Source organism: Gopherus evgoodei, chromosome 5 (assembly GCF_007399415.2).
Source record: "Gopherus evgoodei ecotype Sinaloan lineage chromosome 5, rGopEvg1_v1.p, whole genome shotgun sequence".
Classification (NCBI taxonomy): Eukaryota; Metazoa; Chordata; order Testudines; family Testudinidae; genus Gopherus; species Gopherus evgoodei.
The window spans coordinates 31,033,368-31,046,443 of NC_044326.1; the positions used below are offsets into that span (position 1 = coordinate 31,033,368).

General features: G+C 43.1%; 1 protein-coding gene across 4 annotated transcripts in view; it reads right to left on the bottom strand.

Moving 5' to 3' along the window:
* TAPT1 (transmembrane anterior posterior transformation 1) overlaps nt 1-13,076 on the bottom strand; it is a 111,043-nt gene that overhangs the window by 34,256 nt on the left and 63,711 nt on the right. The gene's annotated exons all lie outside the window — the stretch shown is intronic.

Sequence of the window (13,076 nt, forward strand, 5' to 3'; positions counted from 1 at the left end):
TTGGCCCGAAATTGCTCAATCAGGTTCAGAAGGACAACACACAGTTTGTCACTTCAAGTAATTTGCAACTCAAATTCCTGCTTCCTCTAGAGTAGGCAGAGATCAGACATATCAAAGGGGTGATATAGACTCGGTGCTCCGGTGAAAGTGAATGGCTTTAAGTGAAGTTGATTGCACCATATTTAGAGGATCTCTGGTAGTCTGTCCCGAAGCAGCATTAAAAGCAAGTTGGAGGAAGCTGTCAGTTCTGGTCTCATTAAGGTAAAACATGGTGCCACAAAGACAGTCAAAGCTTGATATTGAATCATTTGCCATGCCGGATCAGATCATGTGTCCTCCACCTGCCTATCGCAACAGATAATAGTAATATATTATATGTAGCATCTATAAACATAGTATGATAAGGCCAAGTTTATGAGGTCTTCTACTCAACTTGCTAGCATTTCTGTTTGGATGTAACACAATAACTTTGGAACACTGCATCCAATCAATTCCAACACTTCAGCGACATTTTCTAAGCATCAGTGGGCAGAACCCTTTTGATTGTGGTGAAAAAAGAATCGGACCAACAGAAGGGGGAAATGGATGACACATGGAGACCCTGGAACACATCTGGTTAGCAGAGATAGCAGCTTCAACTGCCTCTGTAATGATGCACAGATCAAAGAACTGGTTGATGGCAGTCATTATCACATTCCAGCCTAATACTCCTCATTTCAGCTATCCCTAGCTTGCCAATAAAGTTTCAAAATAATCACACCCTGAAGGAGAGAGGGAGAAGCGTGGTGAGGTGGAGGGGGGGGAAATGGAGAGGTATGGTGGAAGGGAATGCACACAGAACTCCTGGCATGGGGGACATGGGGACACACACAGAGCCTCTGGTATGAGGGAAGAATTGGGGACAGAGGGAAGTGGGGCTAAACACAGCCCCTAGCATGGGGATACTGGAGGACACAGAATCCCTTTCACAGGGGAGAGTTAGAAGGGGTTGTAACGAGTCCCTGAAATAGAGATGGAAAGGATGGGGCTTGTGGGGGAATAGAGGAATGCAAGAAGCCATTGGTTGTACAATGATCTTGGCCCACAGAAGTAATGAATGGTGCAAATGCCTAGTTTCTAAACTGCTTGACTGAAGAGACAATTCCAGTTTAGACCAGATAAAAAACATACTTTTTACATACAGTTCAATATACCAGGTATTATAGCAGGATCAGCATCTAAATGATGTAAGTTTTTCCAAGGATAATTCTACAGGAAAGCTTACGGACAACCAGGCACCATTAGATTTCGTGTGCATTCTGATGTACTTTGGCTTATATTTGACATGACAATTATCAGCATTACAAAAATGATCACGCAGTTTTCAAGAGACCTGTAAATAAATACTCTCTCTTTTACTGAGCAAAAAAAATTATGAAATCCTTTACTCTGTCTTGTATGTTGCATAGAAACATTAGATCAATATGTAATGTTTCATCAAAATGCAACACTGCAAAAAAACGATACGCAAGACTCCACCATTGATATCACAAAAATATATGAAAACGGTGAAGGGAAAAATTCCAAAATTTGAGTATGGATCCTCAATGAAACCTGAAATGGCCACAACAGGTCCCATACTTCCCCGCAAGCCCCCCAAACTCTGTTCAGTATGTGATGGCTCCCCATACCCTGTGTTAGGGGACACAGGAGAAGAGGTAAGGGGTGATTCTAAAGATCTGCTATTTTTGTTGTTCTTGCAGGTGGACACTATCCCACTTTCTGTCCCTCCCTGAGTTCTTCCTCTGCTCAAGGTGCCTTCTCTTCTTATCCTTTTCCTCTTAACTGCCACAACTGTTGAAGGGACAAGATGGGTAAGGTAATATCTTTTATTGGACCAACTTCAGTTGGTGAGAGAGAAACAAGCTTTTGAGTTTACACAGAGCTCTTCAGGTCTGGGAAATGAAGGCCATGTCTACACTATAAAATTAAGCAGACTTAACTTATGTCGGCATACAGCTGCCACATTAATCACATCACTTGCATGTGTCTACACTTTACTCCTTGTGTCTTCAGTGCGCATCCTCATCAGAAGTGCTTTTATTGATTGTACCATTGGTGTGAGACTTCGTGGGATAGCGCCTGAAAATCAGTAACAAACATAAGCAATGAGGTGTCTACACTGACACTGCATCGACCTAGACATTATGCTGCTCATGGAGGTAGAGTTATTAAATCGGCATAGTGGAGCTGTTACGTTGGTCAAGTGAAATTTTAATTGCAGATGCTTCCTTAGTTGAGTCAACATAAGCTGCCTTGCATCAACTTAACCCTGGAGTGTAAATCAGACCTCAAATAGATCAATTTGGGAAGTTCCCCAGAGCAGGAAGATGGACTTGTCAATATCCAGAAATACAGACCACTCATGGTGATTGAAGAAAGTCCTGCTCAGTCAACCCACCAATGTTTTCTGCTTCCCTGGAAGGTAAGCAACTCAGATGAACTGGTTATGCAAAAGATCCAGAGGCAGATTGCCACCTGTCAGAGCTGTCTGAAGCGTGCCTGTCTCTGTCTATTTAAAACATGGTTGCAAAGTTGTTTGTTAGAAGCAGCAAGCTCTTTCTTGCTTTATGTTGGAGGAAGGCTGAACAGATCTTAACTCTCTGATATTTCTGAGAGTCATTAGATCCTGAGGTGCCCAGAGACTATCAGTCTGCAGGGACTCTCCAACCCAGGTCTGATGCATCTGTAACTAAAATGGAGAGCTGGTAGGGAGGAGAAGGGTTAAAGTTACCTGACACAAGACATGAAGGGGTTACGGTGGCTAGATAGGCCAATTAAATGCCCAGGCTTCCCCTGGAGGAGGAGCAAGGGGTAGCAATTAATCAGATGAGGCTCAGCTGGATGGGAACAGGAGGGGACTGTAGAAAGCCCAAGAGCTGAGAGCAGCTGGGGGGCTGCAGAGAAGTAGTCTGCAATCACTCCCTGGGAAAAGGGAGGTGTGTTTGGGTCTACAGAAGCAAGCACCCTACAGTTACTCCCTGGTAGGAGGGAGTTTGGGCTGGCAAATGCAGAAAAGTAGGAATGGCTCCGGGGAAAGGCAGCAAGGGACAGGATAGGTCAGACCTTGGCTGCTAATGAAAGGGCCCGAGTTGGAACCCTGAGCAGAGGGTGGGTCCAGGTTCACCTACCAGCCACTGGAGAAGCGGCACAGACCAATTAGTGGAGCGTGGACTGCTTGGGACAGTTTGATATCCCAGAAGGGGGAAACATGCAGTGACCCGGCCTGAGGGCCAAGTCATGAAGAAGAAGCACCTAGAGTTGCAGAGATGGGTAGAAAGACCACTATAGGGGATACAGCACCTGGAAGGAGCTAATCACCAGAGCAGCCAGAAAGCGGAGCCCTATTGATGAATGGATCCCCATGACATGGGAACCCCTCCCCACACACAGGTTCATAGAGTCCACCAATCCAGGAATGATAAAACTGACGTTGGCACCCAAATCACCTTGCCCAGATGATTTCAACCTGAGATGTATACAGCAGCTAGCCATGCAAGAAGCTTTCTAAGGTGTAGCTTGTTGTGTTGAATGACATAAGTCAATGTTGCCATGTCACTCAGGATGCAGAGGAAGACCTAGTGGGTGGGGGAATGACCCACAGTGCCCAGAATGGCCACTGATATTGGACTGGGACACAACTTTTGTTGGGCCATTGTCCCTCAGGAGGAGGGGCAAGCCAGTGTTGAGGCTGCTGCATTGCCCATGTTCCCAAGTCTCTGATGGAGGGTATGTCTTCTGTCTTGGATGAGACACAGATAAATGTATCTCTGAGTCTGAAGATGAAGCATCTGAACTGTCTGATATTGGGGGTGGGGGACAGAACCAGTCAATCAGGGACAGGTACCCCAAGCCCTGGGAAGGAGGTATTGGGTTAACCAGTAGAGGCTTGCCCTTAGACTGCACCAGCCTTTGCAGAGGCTTGGTAGCTAATGGCACTGAGAGTTAGGAGCCACAGGCACTGGTACCAACTCTGACCCTTCTTGCATCACCAAGGGTACCGGCACCGAGAAGCTAAGTCTCTTGTGGCTGCATACGCCTCCAGGGTAGATGGGAGTGCCAGTGGCAGTAGCTAGTGGCTTTGACTCAGAGACCTTTCAGGGGACACCCTCGACGGATGTGGCACAGGCTTGGGAGGTAACAAACTCTTCTTTTTAAGGTGAAGATTGCTCCAGTCAGAGACTCTCCCCAGCATGTTTCCTAGCCTCTGCCTTTACTAGGCTTAGGCACAGACACGACCAAGTCTGGTACCAAGCTTGAGGAAGGTCTAAGCCTTTTCTTCAGTACCAGAGGGATTAGAGACGTCTTTGGCGTGCTCTTCACTGAGGACGATGTATTCAGGGTGCTCTAAGTGTGCACTGAGTCCGATAGGGGCCAAAATGCTGCCTCCATAAATAGACACTTGAGCCTTCTGCTCTGTTTTTCTTTGAGCAGACTCAAAACCCTTGCAGATCTGACATATCACTGATATGGGAGCCTCCTCAACACTTTAAACAGGCTTGGTGTGGGTCACTGACAAGCTTGTGTTTAGTGCAAGTTCCGTAAGACTTAAACCCTGGTGAGCATGGCATCGCTGCAGGAAGGAGAAATGAAACAGTCCAAAAGACCTATGACAAAAACTAGCTAAAACTAACTTAACTAATTCCTAACAATAAGAAGCTATATATACAAAGGAGGGAAGCATTTACAATAACTAGTCTAAGATCTTTCCGACAACTGTCACAGGGGGAAGAAGGAACTGAGGAGAGTGAGGGGCAACTCCACCCTCTTATGCCAGCACACAGCAGTGTATCGCAACAGAGGGAGCTCGAGCCACCCTGATGGGTACTAATGAGTGAAAAAGTTCTCCAATAACTGTGCCCAAGGCAAGCAGAAAAACAAAGAATCTCTGAACCAGGCATCAGTACAAAAATGGGATTGAAACCTCCAGCCACAACAATGCACTCTGGCCCAGCTGTAACTGTTCTAAGGAAAGAAAGGGGCATGAAGCCCAGATGGCGTGGACAATGCTGGAGGGTCCAAAGTCCACTGGCAGTCAGTGCCTCAGAGGAAGTCACCTTAAGACTTTTTTTTTTTTAATAGCAAGTTATATTTTAAACAAAACACAGATACTATTGAAAATGATATGGTGGAGGATAAGAGGATAATGGTGAGATGGCCTTGCATCAAGCTGGGACTAATGCTGATGATCCATTGGTTGAGGTTTCATGGCAATTAATTTGCTCAATGTGGTTAGAAGCGAACCGAACTTTGGAAAACTAGTGTATAGCTTGAGGATTAGTTTGAGTTACGGGAGTTCCCATCAGGCTTGAGCGCAGATGCACAGATCCAAGAGTGGCATTCTAGTCAGATGAGTATCTTTAGAGAATACACTCCCAAGATGTATCAAGCAAGCAGGAGGGAAATCATTGGAATCCTACATCAGAAAACAAACAAAACAAAACATGCATGTTAAAGTGAAGGCACAGAAAGTAGTTTTCAAAGCATCAAAAGCAGCTGATAAGTCAAGAGGGATAAAGAATAGATGCAAGACCTTTGAAGTTTGCTCTAAGGAAGTCATTAAAAACTAGTGAAGGCTGTCTCATTAGAATGAGAACAAAAACCAGCTCAGAGAGGATCAAGAACAGAATGTTGAGTGAGGTAAGGAAGCATGTGACAATTAGCAGCCATTCCAAGATAGATATTTTAAAAGAATGAAAGAAATGGGGGTGGGGGGGCAACTGGAACAGACAGTAGGATTAGAAGAAAGGTAATTTAAAAATAAAAACACAAATGAGAGAATTAGCTTTTGGACATGGAAATGGAAATTCAGAAGTCCAAGATATACTCCTGACGGGAACTCTGCACCAAAAATATTAAAAATTCTGTGCCAAAAAAATAATTATGCGCACAGCATTGCAAAATTCTGGAAATTTTATTTGTCACATAAATGTGGAGGCGCCAGCAAGGCGGCGGAAGCACAAGCCACTGGCTGCACAGAGTTGGGAGATCACCATGCAGCTCCCCCCACAACACGAATTCAGTGGGGAGGCCGCCCCCAACCCTGACATAGCACAAGGCCTGAGGCTGTCCCAGAAACACCCCAGCTCTGTTCTTCCCTTCTTCTGTTTCTTTGTTCTCATAATTTGAACGTAAATATCTTGTGATGCCGGCTATAACAGTGCCATATGAATGCCTGTTTTCACTTTCAGATCACACTGTAAACAAGCAGAGGGCAGCACTGTCTCCTGCAAACGTAAACAAACTTGTTTATCTGAGTGATTGGCTGTACAGGAAATAGGACTGAGTGGACTTTCTAGGCTCTAAAGTTTCACAATGTTTTATTTTTGAATGCAGGGTTTTTTTGTACATAATTCTACATCTGTAATTTCAACTTTCATGATAAAGAAATTGCACTACAGTACTTAAGGAAATTGAAAAATACTATTTCTTTTGTTTTTTACAATGCAAATATTTGTAATAAAAATAAATATAAGTGAGCACTGTACACTTTGTATTCTGTGTTGTAATCGAAATCAAAAAATTTGAAAATGTAGAAAACAACCATTTATTTGAATATTTTTGTTTCTCTTATTGTTTAACAGTGGGATTAATCACAATTAATTTTTTTAATTGCTTGACAGCCCTAGTTTTTATATACAATATTTCTATATCCATCTTAAAAGTCCTTTAGGATCAAAGTATTCTTCTGAGATTTGTTTGCCGTGTTGTTTAAGCCATGTTGGTTCCAGGAGACAAGATGCATGCACCTGAAGAACTCTGTGTAAGCTCAAAAGCTTTTCTGTCACCAACAGAAATTGGTCCAATAAAGGTATTATCTCACCCGCCTTGTGTCTCTTCTCTTGACACGGTCAACAAAGATTTGGAATATAAGACATTAACAGATCCCGTCTCTGGGGAAGGGATACTGACTGTAAATGTTGTAACTGAAATACAGTTGCACATCTGTATTGATGAGGTAATATAAACCATGTTAATGAACACGCCACTTTATCTACTCAAGGCTGTTATATAGAGCTAGAAAGGATTGGAGCTTGTAGAGAACATGGGACACAATCCTTTCAGCAAACCTGTTGGGTCAAGAAAGAAAAGTGTTGCTAATTATGGAAAATCTTCAGGCATTTAACCAAATTGTTCTGGAACTAGGTTTAAAGTCTGCATTTTGCAATATATAATTTAGTAATATTTGGATGCAACATTCATTTTATACCCCGTTCAGTAGAACTTTAGCATTATGGACACCAGAGTTACGAACTGACCAGTCAACCACACACTTCATTTGGAACTGGAACTATGTAATTGGGCAGCAGTAGAGACCAAAAAAAAAAGTGCTTAGGGACGACGCTACCTACATTGATGGGACAGCTTCACCCATCAGTGACGGTACTCCACCTCTCTGAGAGGCAGTAGCCCTCTCGTCAACATAGCCCTGTCTACATTGGGCATTAGGTCAGTATAACGCCACCGCTCAGGGGTGTGGATTCCACACCCCCGAGCAACGTAGTTATACTGATATAAGTTACTAGCATAGATCAAGCCTAGCAACTTCCATTGGTATAGCTACGTCTCTCAGGCATGTGAAAAATCCACATGCCTGAGGGCAAGTCTACACTTAAAGCACTGCATTGGCGCACCACTATAGCTTCAATGAACACATAAAGTGTAATTAAGCCACACATACATACCCCCAGAGGTGGTAGTTATGTCAGTGGGAGAAGCTCTCCTGCCAACATAGCGCTATCTACAGAGTGTTTGATCAGTATAACTATGTCGCTCAGGGGTGGGGATTTTTCACCCCTGAGCGATGCAGTTATACCAGTATAGGTCTGTAGCATAGACCAGACCTGACAGACATAGCTATACCGACCTAACCCCCAGAGTAGACAGCTACAGCCTTTCGGGGAGGTGGATTACTTATGCAGACAGGAGAACTCCTCCCGCTGGCATAGGCAGTGTCTACACTGAAGCACTGCAGCTATGCTGCTGTAGCATTTTAAGTATCGACATATCCGTTGATGTTTTAATGATACAAGTCAGAATTTCCACAGTAAGCTAACACAAAATATGCCACTGTTTCAGTACATGCAACTGAAGCTATCGAACCACAAGTGGAAAGGGGCTACTACCAAATATACGAACAATCTTACAAATTGATTTGCCAGCCAGTATTTGCAAATTGCAGTGATTAATTTAGTGCTATCTATACTGTTGGAAAAGTATTATGGTACATCTGAAATTCTAAACACACATGGAAAGCTTAGAAAACTTGCTGTTTTCCTCTTTTTAGGCATACAATATGTATGTGATTCATTAAAGTTCTATGAATCATTTCAGGAAAAGTTAGCTATCAATTTGAAGAGAATGAACTCAGTTGTTATGTGCACTCTTGCATGCACTCATCTATTTCTATACCCATCTGGCATAATGCATGGCCTCACTTCACCCCATGGCTAGGAGCGAAACTTGACATTGCCATTACAGATTATTGCTAACAGTGCCCAACAATAAAATAGAAGAAATAAATGAGAAATGGTTGATCATCACAGCCTCTAATCTATTTTAAGTAGAACTCATCTAACTTAAAAACCATGATTGGGACCTTAAAAATCATAAGACCAAACAAAAACCGAGCTGGGTGAATATTGCAAATATTTTCTGAGTATTCACTCAAGTTTGAGAGAATTTGTTCTGGCCGTGCTCAGACCCGTTTTTATGTTCACTTTGTGAACATTCCAGCAATCCAGTTTTACGTGCACAAAGACTCGCATTGAGCAGATTTTAATTACACATCACATTTCATTCTCTAAAGTTGATATTTAAAATTGGCCATCAGAAATGATCACCGCTAGTACAGGATAAGAGTTCCTTCCGACATGGCTGAAGAGTATCAATTTTTTGGCTTTCACAGACTTCCAATAAAAAGATAAGTTTAATGTAATAGGAGAATTATTTAAATTTATCGTTTTATTATTCTACTATGTTTACTCATGTATGACCTCTTATCCAAGAATTTAAAGGCACGATGAAAACATTAATTCTCTCAACATTAACTGAAGTAGTATCACACCGATCTTCCAGAGGGATAAAGTCACTGAAGCAGACACAAATCATCTTGTTCAGAGTCAAAAAGCAAGTAACTGGCTGACCTAAGAACGCAATCACCTGCACTAGACATATTCCCCTCCAGAAGTGAAGATTGTGACAGAGCTGTGATCTTAGTGTCTCACATACACAAGTCAGATATTCAAATGATGAAGCAGTTTGCTAAAATCTAACTCTTGGAACACTTCAAATTATCCGTTTTACGTAAAGTTTTACACTTAGTCATTGGTTTAGTTTCTTTACTAAAGCCTGATTTAAAGGAAAGTATCTTCTTCATTTACAAGTTGAGAGAGTGTCAAAAAAAATTAAAGCCTTTTATTTAATGCGTGATGTTGCCGTCTATATGGTTTTATAAAAATATGCTAATAACTGAATATACTGTAACTGGAATATGCTTCATGGAAAAGGTCTCTTGTAAGGTAGCATTACAAAGTTTATAATCTACTGAGTGTGATCATCCTAGTTGTATAAATGTACCACTCTTGTATCTGAAACTAGAAATATGAAATATAACTCTGAGGGCCTATTGTAATTATGCAAAGTGTGGGCCATTAATGGTGGTTTGGAATCTTGATGACTCCCATTAACCAGGACAATTGTCTGAAGATGGCTGTGGTCTTCCTGCATATGTGAAGTCTTCCTGCATGTGTGTGTGCTGGCAAGTAGGCAATGAAGTCTTGCAGTGACATGTGATCATGTCACCTGAACTGGAATCCATCTTTAACCTGGTGTCTTTCCATTGAGAAGGAGGGGGTCGGAACCCAGAGAGGGACAAAGGATTCTCACTTTATGCAAAAGATATATAAAGGGGTGGAACAGAATAAAGGGAGGAAACATCATGAGGAATCCCCTAGCTGCCACCTGAGCTGGAAAAAGAGCTGTACCAAGGGAAAGAATTGTGCCCAGGCCTGGAAGGTGTTGAGTCTGGGGAAAAAACTTACTGAAACATCTCTGAGGGTGAGATTATCTGTATTCAGTTTGATTAGACATAAGATTTGCGTGTTTAATTTTATTTTGCTTGGTAACTTTGTTCTGTCTGTTACTACTTGGAACCACTTAAATCCTACTTTCTGTATTTAATAAAATAACTTTTTACTTATTAATTAACTCACAGTATTAGGGGGAGGGAAAGCTTAGTGGTTTGAGCATTGGCCTGCTAAACCCAGGGTTGTGAGTTCAATCCTTGAGGGGGCCACTTAGGGATCTGGGGCAAAAATCAGTACTTGGTCCTGTTAGTGAAGGCAGGGGACTGGACCTGATGACTTTTCAGGGTCCCTTCCAGTTCTATGAGATAAGTATAGGTATGTATTAATACCTGGGGGAGAAAACAACTGTGCATATCTCTCTATCAGTGTTATAGAGGGCAAACGATATGAGTTTACCCTGTACAGGCTTTATACAGGGTAAAACTGATTTATTTGGGATTAGACCTCATTGGGACTTGGGCATCTGAGTGTTAAAGTCAAGAACACTTTTGTTAGCTGCTTTCAGGTAAACCTAAAGCTTTGGGGCAAGTAATTCAGACCCTGGGTCTTTGCTGGAGCAGACAGGCGTGTCTGGCTCAGCAAGACAGGGTGCTGGGGCCCCGAGTTGGCAGGGAAGGCAGAGGCAGAAGCAGTCTTGGCACATCAGCTTGCAGTTCCCAAGGGGGGTTCTGTGATCTAACCCGTCACAGTGTGATTGTGTGCATCTGTGCACTCATATGTAATTTTTAATTTTAATGCTTGCCTATCACATATGCATGTAATGAAGAACTGAAACAAATATTCTTTTTTCTAAGGTTAATGCACTGCACTTGTATGAGGAGATATCAGGAATAAAGAGACCTTAGCATCTCTTCAACATCATACTATATCTCAAAGCATCAAAAAAAAATATTTTTCCTAACTAGGTACTGAAATTAATACGAAAATTTCTACTGGCCACCTGAAATATTTGACAAAGGTACTTAAGTCAAAGGATAGTTCAGACTTCTCTTCCCGGAACAATCTTTCTAATCTAGAGTGTTTCCAAATTTCAATACATTCAGCAACACAATCATGAATACCAGATACACAGTTGTGTTCTTTAAGGGTGTGTCTATACAGTGTGGCCATGTCTACATCTAAAATTTTGCAGCGCTGGTTGTTACAGCTGTATTAGTACAGCTGTATAGGGCCAGCGCTGCAGAGTGGCCACACTTACAGCAACCAGCGCTGCAAGTGGTGTTAGATGTGGCCACACTGCAGCGCTGTTGGGCGGCTTCAAGGGGGGTTCCGGGAACGCGAGAGCAAACCGGGAAAGGAGACCAGCTTCGCCGCGGTTTGCTCTCGCATTCCCGGAGCCACTCAGCAAACCGCAGGGAAGGAGACCTGCTTGCTCGGGGTTCCGGGAACGCGAGAGCAAACCGGGAAAGGAAACCAGCTTCGCCGCGGTTTGCTCTCGCGTTCCCGGAGCCACCCAGCAAACCGCAGGGAAGGAGACCTGCTTGCTCGGGGTTCCGGGAACGAGAGAGCAAACCGGGAAAGGAGACCAGCTTCGCCGCGGTTTGCTCTCGCGTTCCCGGAGCCACCCAGCAAACCGCAGGGAAGGAGACCTGCTTGCTCGGGGTTCCGGGAACGAGAGAGCAAACCGGGAAAGGAGACCAGCTTCGCCGCGGTTTGCTCTCGCGTTCCCGGAGCCACCCAGCAAACTGCAGGGAAGGAGACCTGCTTGCTCGGGGTTCCGGGAACGAGAGAGCAAACCGGGAAAGGAGACCAGCTTCGCCGCGGTTTGCTCTCGCGTTCCCGGAGCCACCCAGCAAACCGCAGGGAAGGAGACCTGCTTGCTCGGGGTTCCGGGAACGAGAGAGCAAACCGGGAAAGGAGACCAGCTTGATTACCAGAGGCTTCCTCCTTCCACGGAGGTCAAGAAAAGCGCTGGTAAGTGTCTACATTGGATCACCAGCGCTGGATCCTCTACACCCGAGACAAAACGGGAGTACGGCCAGCGCTGCAAACAGGGAGTTGCAGCGCTGGTGGTGCCCTGCAGATGTGTACACCTTCAAAGTTGCAGCGCTGTAACTCCCTCACCAGCGCTGCAACTTTCTGATGTAGACAAGCCCTGTGTTAGTTTGCACTAGAGGGGTATAAATTAGTGTACATTAGCATGTCGTGTACTAACTGGTCTGAGTTGACCTTGCTGGCTTACATGAAAAATCCGAGTGAGCGTTTGAAACAGGATTACAGTAACATCCAGTAGGAAACTTTTAGTGTGCATGAACAGGTCTACACAGGTCAATTGGTGAGCAACATACTAGTGTGCACTAGAATTTAAACCCCTCTAGCATGGACTAACATATCACATAGACAAGACCTAAACCTCTTGTGGTCTTAATTTTATCTAACATGCAGATCTATGGTTCTTCCTGACATGCTCTAAGAACTACCATGATTTCATAATATACTCTCTCAAAGTACATTTTTTTCATTACATTGTTTGCTTACCAGAATAAAACATGATATTGTGATATGCACATAAGCCCCAGTGATCACTAACCTAGCAAAGATGCCAGAATACTTACTAACAAGGCACAATTAAGTGGTATTTAATAATACAGTGGTCTACCAGAGGTTTCTGAAATTGACAATAATCTTAAATGGTATTTGAGTAGGTTAAACGTGTGAATTTTGAGAGTGTATTTAAGTAGACAGAAAATGCATGGACAGATTCCTGGCATATTTAGATACTAAAGTGCAAACAGTTATTTATGCAAATAAATGTTCCTAAAACTGAATTCTTGGTTTAGTCCTATTAAACAAAGCAGTAATGAGGTGATCTGGAATTCAGGTCTACATTAACAGAAATACAGAGTGCTCAACAGCTACTTCAAGATAATAGCTGTTATATCAATACCATAAACATAATGGAAGACTATACTTGAAATAACAACAAATTTTGAATTATCAATATTTTTC